This window comes from Quercus robur, chromosome 2, assembly GCF_932294415.1.
Source record: "Quercus robur chromosome 2, dhQueRobu3.1, whole genome shotgun sequence".
Classification (NCBI taxonomy): Eukaryota; Viridiplantae; Streptophyta; class Magnoliopsida; order Fagales; family Fagaceae; genus Quercus; species Quercus robur.
The window spans coordinates 67,850,365-67,860,695 of NC_065535.1; the positions used below are offsets into that span (position 1 = coordinate 67,850,365).

General features: G+C 35.3%; 1 long non-coding RNA gene across 1 annotated transcript; it reads right to left on the reverse strand.

The window, feature by feature from the left end:
• Positions 1-3,933: 3,933 nt before the first annotated feature.
• LOC126707058 (uncharacterized) lies at positions 3,934-8,499 on the reverse strand. The gene is made up of 2 exons (XR_007648799.1): positions 8,080-8,499; positions 3,934-4,221 (listed from the first exon to the last, which is right to left on the reverse strand). It is a non-coding gene; the product is annotated as an uncharacterized LOC126707058 (long non-coding RNA).
• Positions 8,500-10,331: the final 1,832 nt, after the last annotated feature.

Here is a 10,331-nt window from a genome sequence, read left to right on the forward strand (position 1 = left end):
TTGAAGTCCACAGTGATGACACACATAGTTCGATCTAGGACCTCCTTGGCTCGTGATTCAGACCTGCCCATAGATTGATTACGGGGGGTTGTTCAACATCCGTTGGTTCTCCACATTCCTCTTCTCCTTTATCTTGGGCTTCTCAGTAGTAGGGCCAACTTTAACTGACTCTTTGGCCTTTATAAACTTCACTTCTTTGGTGATATTGTTAGATGAGCTACTCCGTCCGGTATATCCCAACCCGGATTTGTCTGAAAAATGCTTTTGAGATGAAATAACATCATTTAGCTTCTTGGTGGATACCCTCTCTATCTTAGCATTTGCTTGCACAACCTTTTGCTCAAGAAATCTCACTTTTGTGTAGGCTTCTGACAGCTCACCATTCAGTGTCTCTATCTCACATTTGGCCTCCTTATAGCGAATTAGGAGACTTTTATAGTCCTCCTCTACCTTCTTCATCTTTCTCACAGTTGCCTTGGCCACCCTTGTGTACTCACCCGACTTCTCCAGGAGTGAGTTATAATTCTCTTGAAGATTGGCTGTGCTTTCATCTTCTTCAGCATCTGATTCTTCAACAACTCCCAATGATTCTTCATCACTATGTTCTCTAAGTTCATGTACAAGCAAATTCAACTCGTTTGAAGACTTAACATGGGCAATAGTCATAAAAGTAGAATAATTCCCTTCTTCGTCACAGCTTTCCTCAGAATCTGAGTTGGATGAATCCAAGTCACTCAGTGCCGTGGCATACACCTTGCCTTTCGATTTCAAATAATTCAGACATTCTTTCTTAAAGTGTCCATGCCCGTTGCATTCAAAACAAATGATACCTTGTGTAGATTGGGATTCTTTTCCATCTTTCTTTTTGAATTCCCTTTTCTCCCTTCTTGAACTTTGGAATTTCCCTTTATCACCAAATTTGCCATTATTCTTGAATTTCAAGAATTTTCGGAAATTTTTCACAAGGTAAGCAACATCTTTGTCAACCACATCCTCATCTGATGAATCATGGACTTCCAAATTTTCATTAATGGTCTTAAGAGCAAGTGATTTGCTCTTCCGTTGAGTGGGCAGCGACATTTCATAAGTTTGCAAGGAACCAATCAGCTCTTGGACTTTGATGTCATCAAGGTCCTTGCTCTTTTCAATCGTTGTCACTTTAGCATGAAAGTTTTCCGGCAATGATCGAAGGATCTTCCTTACTATTTTAGAATCCTCCATTTTCTCCCCCAAATTGAACTTGCTGACAACCACCTCATTCAGTTTGCTATAGAAAGAGTCAAAGGACTCATCCTCACTCATTTTAAGCTCCTTAAACCGAGTGGTCAACATCTGCAGCTTGGTGTCTTTCACTTTCTTCGTGCCTTCATAGGTGGTCTCCAATATCTCCCATGCTTCATTGGCAACGGTAATGTGAGAAATCTTGTGAAACTCATCTGGAGACACACCACAGAAAATCGCGTTAAGTGCTTTATTGTTAGCATTAGATGCGGCGAGTGCTGCCTTATCCCATGTGGATTTGGCTTCGTCAGGCCTGGTCCAACCTATATCAACACCATCCCAAATTGGTTCATCAATGGAACATAAAAATGCTCTCATGCGAACCTTCCAAAAAGCATAATTACTACCATTAAAATATGGAGGTGCATTTAGGGATTGAGACCGGTCCATCTAAATATGGTGTCAAGGATCACACTATGGTAATGAAACCAATAAAAGTGTACCCGCTCTGATACCAATTGAAAGTTCAAATAGTGTATAAAACACCCTTGATCGTTTAGACCCCCAATTACAAAATAACCAATTCAAGTTTTAAGACAAACAACAAGTGTGCAGAAAATGAACACAAGCTATAAATAGAATTGGTAAACAATCTAAGCCAATTAAAATCACATCACAGCAGAAAATAAAAGGCAAAGATTAAGGGAAGAGAGATGCAAACACAAGGACAACACAACGATGTGTTATCGAAGAGAAAACCGAAGCCCTCGGCGTTAAACCTCTCCGCCGCCCTCCAAGCGGTAAGTAATCCACTAGAAAATGTAGTTGGGATACATGAACAACAATAGACTCTCCAAGCCTAATCTACCCAGTGTACCTAAGCCCTCCAAGCTTCTTGCTCCAACGAGGTTGCGCTGAACCTATTTCTTTTCTAACTTCCCAGATTTCGCTACTTGACCAGAGCATCAACCAATGTAAAATTAGTTCCTTCCTTACTACTTCCCAGAACACCAAACAGCCCTCTCACAGTAATGGGTATGGTGATAAAAGGTTTTGGTAAAAGGCCTTTCAAGGATTTAACAATGGAGAGGAAGAGAGTAGAGGAATTTGAAGAGTCTCTTATGTGAAGATTGTGGATGAATCAATCTTGTTTTACTCTAGGATTTCTCTCTCAAAATTCTCTCTAGAAGCTCTCTTTCTTTCGTGTGTATGAGGGGTATTTATACTTGGGTGAGAATGGATTGTGAAGAGTCGGGTTTTTTCAAAACAGGGCTGGCTAGGGGCTTGGCCTCGCGGCTTGACTGAGTCGCGAAGTAACTGAACGGCCAGTTGTCCTATTTTGTCCTGTAGTGCTTCAGCTAGCATGACGCTTCAACTTTTGGCATGCCTGGCACATGTGCAGCTTCTGGCAGCTTGTAGCCGTGAGTCACCCGCGAGATCCAGTCGTGAGACCCTGTTTTTCTTGCACACTCTTAAACATTTCTTCACACTATCTCACTCACTACCCTTACAAGAATCTCACCTAAATACAGGGTTACTAACTGCTGAAATACAAACAAATTTGGCACGGAATAAAGCCAACAAGATGGTTGATTAAATTCAACCTTACAGATTCTTGGTTATCAAAAAAAAAAAAAAAAAAAAACACAATGTTAATAGATTAGGAGGAGGGTCTGTTAAATTTGTGCTTCGATGTGTGTGTTTATATTTTTATCTTTTGAAATTCATCAAACACTAGTTGGTTTTTTAAATCTTTTTACAGCCCCACGTGTTCTAACTTTGAGAATAAGAATCACCTCAGTATGGAGGATTTTAGTGCTACATAGCCATGAGAATCAATTACGTATTCATTTTTTGGTGACTTTGGTGGCAGGGTGGTGAAGCAAGAAATGGGGAATATTGGAAAGGATGTAACTGAGCCACTATAAGACCAAGAAACAAGCAAAGCATGGGAGAAGAAGCCAAAGTCTTACATCATCTTTAAGGATCTGCTCAAGTGCATTTTTCCTCTTCTTTCCTTTGTTTGAATCTGGCATTATCGGAAGGCAGTCGAAAAAGAGGCATAGTTTTAATCCTCAGGATTGTTTTTGGAGTGTTAGGAAGGAGAATGGCTGCCTATTTGTTTTTTTTTTTCTTTGGGGCTTGTAGGGTAGGGGTTAGTAGGCATCAAAGAATTAACTAGAAAATCAAAAAGTAATGATTTGTCATTGAAGATGGAGCATTGATCCCATCTGAAATTTGTACTCACAACTTTGCTTTCCACAATATCTGTGGTGGAGTCTATACAAGTGAATACATCAAGTTACAATTATATATTGTTCATACTTCTCATTTTTGTAGTTATTTCTTCTTTGGTGCTTATATATGTACAGCACAGTGAATCAAGTTATAACTTTGTCAAACATTGGAAAGATGAGAAAATGTTTATGTTTCCCGTGTCTGAACTTCCAAACATAGAGAATACATTCACCTGAAATAAAACCTGTCACAATTTTTTCTATAAAAGTTTCTAATTGAGAATACATTCACCTGGAAAAAAAAATCTGTCACAATTTTTTCTATAAGAGTTTCTAATTAAGAATACATTCACCTGAAATAAAACTTGTTACAATTTTTTCTATTACAGTTCACCTGAAATAACACCTGTTAGAATTTTTTATTATAAAAGTTTCTAATTGAGAATACATTCACCTGAAATAAAACTTGTCACAATTCAATTTATAAAAGATCATATGATTGACCATACATCTTGATATAAAATTTGTCACAATTCTTTTGGAAAATTTCTAATTGAGAATACATTCATCTAGAATAAAACTTGTCATAGTTCAATTTACAAAAAAGATGACCCTTTGTTAGAAATACAAAAAAGAAGATGGTTCTATGTCTATCCCCACAATTTAAACATTATATAACCAAAAAATATTTGCTTCCCAATCCATTCTCTTGGACACAAAACTTGTTTGTACATCAACTTTCTTGGAATTGTTGTAATGGATCCTACATAAAAGAATGTACAAGAAAATAGAAAAAATAAAATTAGAATGAACACAGTTAAAAAAAATTCAATATATTCTAATTAAACGCTAAGTGGTCATACCGTAAATGATGACTGGTTGGGATATATATGCATAGTAGATGATGATGTAGAAGGATATGTCACAGTTGACAAAGAGTCCTAAAGATGATTGACAACTAAAAAAATGAATAAATAACAAAAACATCTATTACAGAACAATTTATACTAAGTAAAAAAATCAAATACATCATATACCTGTACAAAACTTGTGGAGCACAATGTATTTGCTATGACTAACGGGTTCAACCTTGCCATCGAAGACTCCTAATTTAAAAAAGTAAAGGTTTATTTTTGAAAATATCAGCAAAGAATACTATAAATTTACAACATAACACTTACAAAAATGTATTACCATTAAATCACCAATCACAAAAAGTAATTTTAACAAACATTTAATAGGTTGTTATAGTGCACAAATGGTCCATAGGTGAACATGAGCTAGGCTGTACTCTGAGTTCTGACATAGAAACAGTGAGCATATAAGTTTTAACTTTTGTGTTTTGCAAGTATGAATGGTTACAATTTAGTTTTAACTTTCTGTTTTTGAAGGCATGCACATTAGGATGAGTACTTTGGGATTGAATGTAAAGGCAGATATAAATAACAATAAGAGTGCTAACTGGGGCAATTTGTTGACTAACCGGCCGGCTGGCCAGTACCCACTGATTCAATCTTACGAAAGATATTGTTATCTTATTGAATCAGTTTGATTTATTACTCTACTAGTATGACTAATAAACCCAAAAAAATAAAAAATTGTAACAAGGCGACAAAGATGAAAAGGTTAAAAGCCACAGAACAAATTAAAGTCCACATCCTCACCATTTCTAATTTTAATAAAACCAAGAAATCGACAGGCATTTGAATTAGCTTTATAAAAAAATCACATTTAAAAAAAAAAAATAAGTGATGTTACTGACATGTATATACATAATAAAAATAATGGCAAAGAAAAGCCACAGAACGAATCAGAGCTCAAATCCTCAACATTTCTACTTTGAAATTGAATATATTGTAATTAAATAACCTCAGTTTGACTTTGTTGTTGATGCACTAACTCCCAATGTGGTGTCAAGCTTGTATTTGCAATATCACTACAAAAAGTAATTTTATAAACCAAAAATTTAAATACTAAATTAATACTACAACTCAACAAGGTCATGTAATTACCTGGAATGTTTATGTGTTGGACAATTGGTTCTCACATGGCCCTTTTCTTTGCAAATGCTACATTTTCTCTTCTTCATCAATTGTTTTTCTTTTGGATGCTTTTGTCTCAAAGCTTTAGGCCTTTCCTTTGATGGAACATGTGGAGGGTCTTGCAAAGTAATTGGAAGATTTGATAATATTTGATTGTTTAATGTAGTATTATCAGGACTTTCTAAATCATCAACATCATGAACATCTTGCATGGCTAGAAGCTCCTCATGAACTTTTCGTAAAGTTTGTCCAAGATACTTGTATTGCTTCTCTGATTGGTGACCCTACCTCTGCAACTTCCAAAAATTGAAGCATCAAACTATTTCTCATCATGGTAGAAAAAACTTGAGACTCCACCTGTACTACATCACTAGATATGTCATGTACAATGTGCTTCTTGGCATTAATTGTCCATCTTTTTAAAATATAATGTGATGGAAGAAAGTGCACAAGAGATTTCTTCACAAAACAGCTAGGATATGCCTACAGATAATACCAACAAACTCAAACATATGGCATGTACAAATAGCTTTTGTCTCAACAATATCAAGAGATACTTCATAAAATGGACTTTCTCTCCCATGAGCTACCACCTTGTATATCTTCTTCACTCCTTCATGATATTTGGATGCCTTGTATTTTTTACTACAAATAACTTTTGCTGCCTCTGCTTCCAGCTTATAACATGTTTTCAAAATTGGCACTGAATTTTTTGTCTTTACATCTTGTTCTTTTTCTTTAAGATAACGTGCATTCAAAGCTAGCTCATTTTGATATATAAAATCACTTATCGTTGTACTCGATCGAACATAATCTTTAAAAAATTTATTCATGCTTTCACTCCTTTGAGTTGTAGACATCCCGGCACAAAATGAGCTTCGTAAGTAAGCTGGAACCCATCTTTCACGCTGCATATAAAGATTTCCCAACCAATCATTATCCCCTAATCCGTATTTCTCCATAATCTTACTCCATTCTAACTCAAACTCTTCAATAGTGATTGTATCATGGATGCAATGGTTAAATTCTTCCTGAAAATGTGAATATTTATTATATACATGAGACAACTGTTCTGGAACTTTCTATAAAAGATTCCACATACACAATCTATGAGTTGCATTTGGCAATACATCTGCAATTGCCTTAGCCATAGCCTTATCATCGTCTGTTATAATTGTAGAAGGAGGATTTCCAGGCATTGCATTAAGCCAAGTCTTCAACAACCATGTATAAGATTTAGTTGTTTCACTGACAAGCAAAGCACATCCAAACATCACAGATTGATGATGGTAGTTAACCCCTATGAAAGGAACAAAAGGCATCTTATAACGATTTGTTTGGTATGTAGCGTCAAAGGTAACGACATCTCCAAAATATTGGTATGCCATTCTTGACCTAGCATTTGCCCAAAAACAATTACCCGTGCACCCATATTCATCAACTTCAATTGCATAAACAAAACCTGGACTTTTACATTGACTCTCAATAAAATATTTGTACATTCCTTAATCATCTCCATCTAGAAGCAACTTTCTTCTTTTACTACCTAAATAATTTTGAATATCAACTGGAATACATCCAACATTATAATCACCACTAGATTTTTTACTTAACACAGACATTATCTTGCTTGGGGCTATACCTGACTCATTGAGTGTATTTATAAGATTTTTTTGGGCACTTGTTATCACTCTATGCCCATGAAGCAAACTTGTACTCTTAAGAGTAAGAAGCTCATGATTATGACCCTCCACAAACTTACATACAATCCATGTATCATCAACTTTCTTTAAACATATCATTGCTTTGCATCCCACTCTTGTTTCTGCACGCTCTGGACCTGTTTTTTCATTGTCTTCGTTACATTGGCGACAGAATCCTTCCTTCGAACAAACATATTCAATTCCAACCCATATTTTAGCTTTATTCTTTCGAATATGATTTACTCGTATACAAAAACCCTTTCACCTTGCATATGCATTATAATATGCATGAGCAGCCTCTAAGTTTTCAAATACCATATCAAGATGTGGTTCTGAATGCCTATTGCATGCAAAAGGATGATTTGAATCATCCAATGACAAGTCTACATTATTTTGATCTTCGTTTATTTCTGACTCATCATGTACTAAGTCATCCACCATATCACAAAGTGACATTGTTTCAGGTTCTTTGCTGTTCGTACTCATATTTTCAATTCAAGTAATTTAATATTTCAATATGACCTATAAAAAACAAAAGAAAAAGAAAAATTCGTAAGCAACAATTAAGAATAAATTTAAAATTTGTGCTATTACAATACTAAACTTGCCCAATTTGGCAAACTTGCCAAATTTGTGCTATTACAATACTAAACTTGCCTAATTTGACAAACTTGTTCTATTACATAAAACAGCTATCAAATAGCTCCAAGTACATTGGTACAAATAGCTCCACTCAATAAACTTTATTACATAAAATAGCTCCAAGTACATCCTTATTTGCACTTTGGTACATATAGAGAGAAAATTGACATTACAAGTAGGAGTAAATTATATTTGAAACTAAAAATATTTTAATAGCTGTCAAATAAATGATACTAACTGTGTCCCAGAGGCTAAAGTTGACAACGGAGAATTCAATAACCACAGTAAGTAAACTTGTCAAAGGCACCTGTAAGAAGCAAAATTTTTCTATGTAACAATAAGCCCCTTTATTTTAGAAAATAACTTTACCCTTACAATATCAGAAAATACCAGGAATCTGAGACAACTATTAGTCTATTATAAACTAAAATTAGATCTAACTGAAGAGTATATAAAATAAAAGAGACCAAACCAATTGCAACACAAAGACCTAGTAAGCACTCAAGTGCAATGATATTTATGGTGCAAGCATACCTCATAGAAGCACCAACAATCATAGGCAAAGCACACAGCTGAAAAGCTCTACGTCGAGCAACCCCATTAGCAATCCAACCACTAAGTAGCGCTCCAACAAGGGCACCACCCAGACATGTACTCACAACTAGACCTTCATTAAAATAAATGACAACCTTTTAGATAAGGGAGCTAGATGCAGAAATCAGACATCACATTAGAGCGATTAAGGAAAAATATCAACTCAATGTCACCTTAACCCAAAGTATTCCCACTGAAACCAAAATCTACAGAAATGCTTTCAAGTGGTTCATTAACTACTCTGAATTGATCGGGTACCAAACAAAAAAGGGCAAAAGTAGAAATTTCAGTTAGTTGCTTCACACGTGAATAACACTCAAAAAGAGAAAAGAAAAGGAAGAAAAGGCTGAGTTCAAGAAAGAGCACCAACCCTGTATGGTAGCCAAATAAGAAAGAAGATTCAGCAATCCTATCATACAATAAGTAACATTCTTTTGTTGTGTATGGCTCTGAAATGCTACTGTCGCTGGTGTATCAGAAACTACCCGAAACTCCTGAAATTAACTGGTTTAGTCCGTTATTTTAGGCAGCAAGAAACATAAGGTTGAGGTATACTGGTTTTGTTTTTGGTGTTAAAAATACTGGTAAAACGGCTAAATTATCTAAATTATTTAACATGGGAAAATAAGGTGTTAGACCACATGAAAATAGAAAACAATCTAAACGGACAAAGTGAACATCCATTGATTACCATCCAAGAAAAGAAATCAATTATGGGAGATCGTTTTCTGCAATGTCAGCAAAGATAGAGGAAAAAATTTCCATATACTTCTAGGAGAATTGAAACAAATTTGTTTCACTAATTTGCACTGAATCATATAAATTCATTCATGTGTTGGATGGAGGACTGAAATATAAACTGAAGATAAAATATATACGACTATTCAAGGGGGGGAACATTTTGGGATAGACCAAAAAACGGAAAATAGAAAATCTAAGAAGTGAGTATTGGCTAATTGCATTGATTACAATCCAATGATATTCAGCCCCATGAGAAAAAAGTGAAAAATAAGAATTCCATGTAAATGAATTAGCATGAATTTATTCCAGTAAATGAATTAGCACCTTCATAAAACCCACATACACATATGCATATACATATAAAAATAAAAAAAAAAAAAAAAAAAAAACTCCAGCAACCCAATATAAGCTTCAAAAACCAAAATTTACCCAGTTCAAACCAAAACAAAAGAAATTAGAAAAAACACAATATCAATCTTATAAGCATAATACAGCTATAGCAACCCAGCAAAAACCAACTTGTGAAAAAGTAAAACAAATTTTGAAACTTTCAACACAATTGTCAAATTCTTCACAGCAAGTTCCATTTCAGTATTCAATTATCATTTCCAAACTCAATCCCATCACATTGTACATCTAAAGCCAATTTATCTAATAGTCAATCTAACTTAATCAAATCAATCAAGCATCCCTAATTCAAAAACCAAACAAACCCCAGATCATATCAAAACCCAACACAACACCTTTCATTAGAACAATACAAGATATGAACAAACACTCACCCTCCATTCTCATCAAAAAGGAAATGCTCAAAATTTGAAACTTTTCGATGAAGCAAACAAAAAATCCGAACACCCAATTTGAAATCCAAATTGGGGAAAAGGGAAAATCATGAAAAACAAACCTTTGGATTGTGGCTCACGGCGGCTCTGGTTTGTTTCCAAGCTTTGGCAAACTCTTCTTCTTTGAAATCGTTTTGCTTTGGCGATCTGTGTGGCGGTGGTGGAGGTTCGGTGTGAAGGAAGAGAGGAAGCAGAGGAATGGCGTGAACCGGCGATTGTGTGGTGGTGGTGGAGGTTCAACGTGAAGGAAGAGAGGAAGCAGAGCAAATGGCATGAATCGGCGATCTGTGTGGCGGTGGTGGAGGTTCG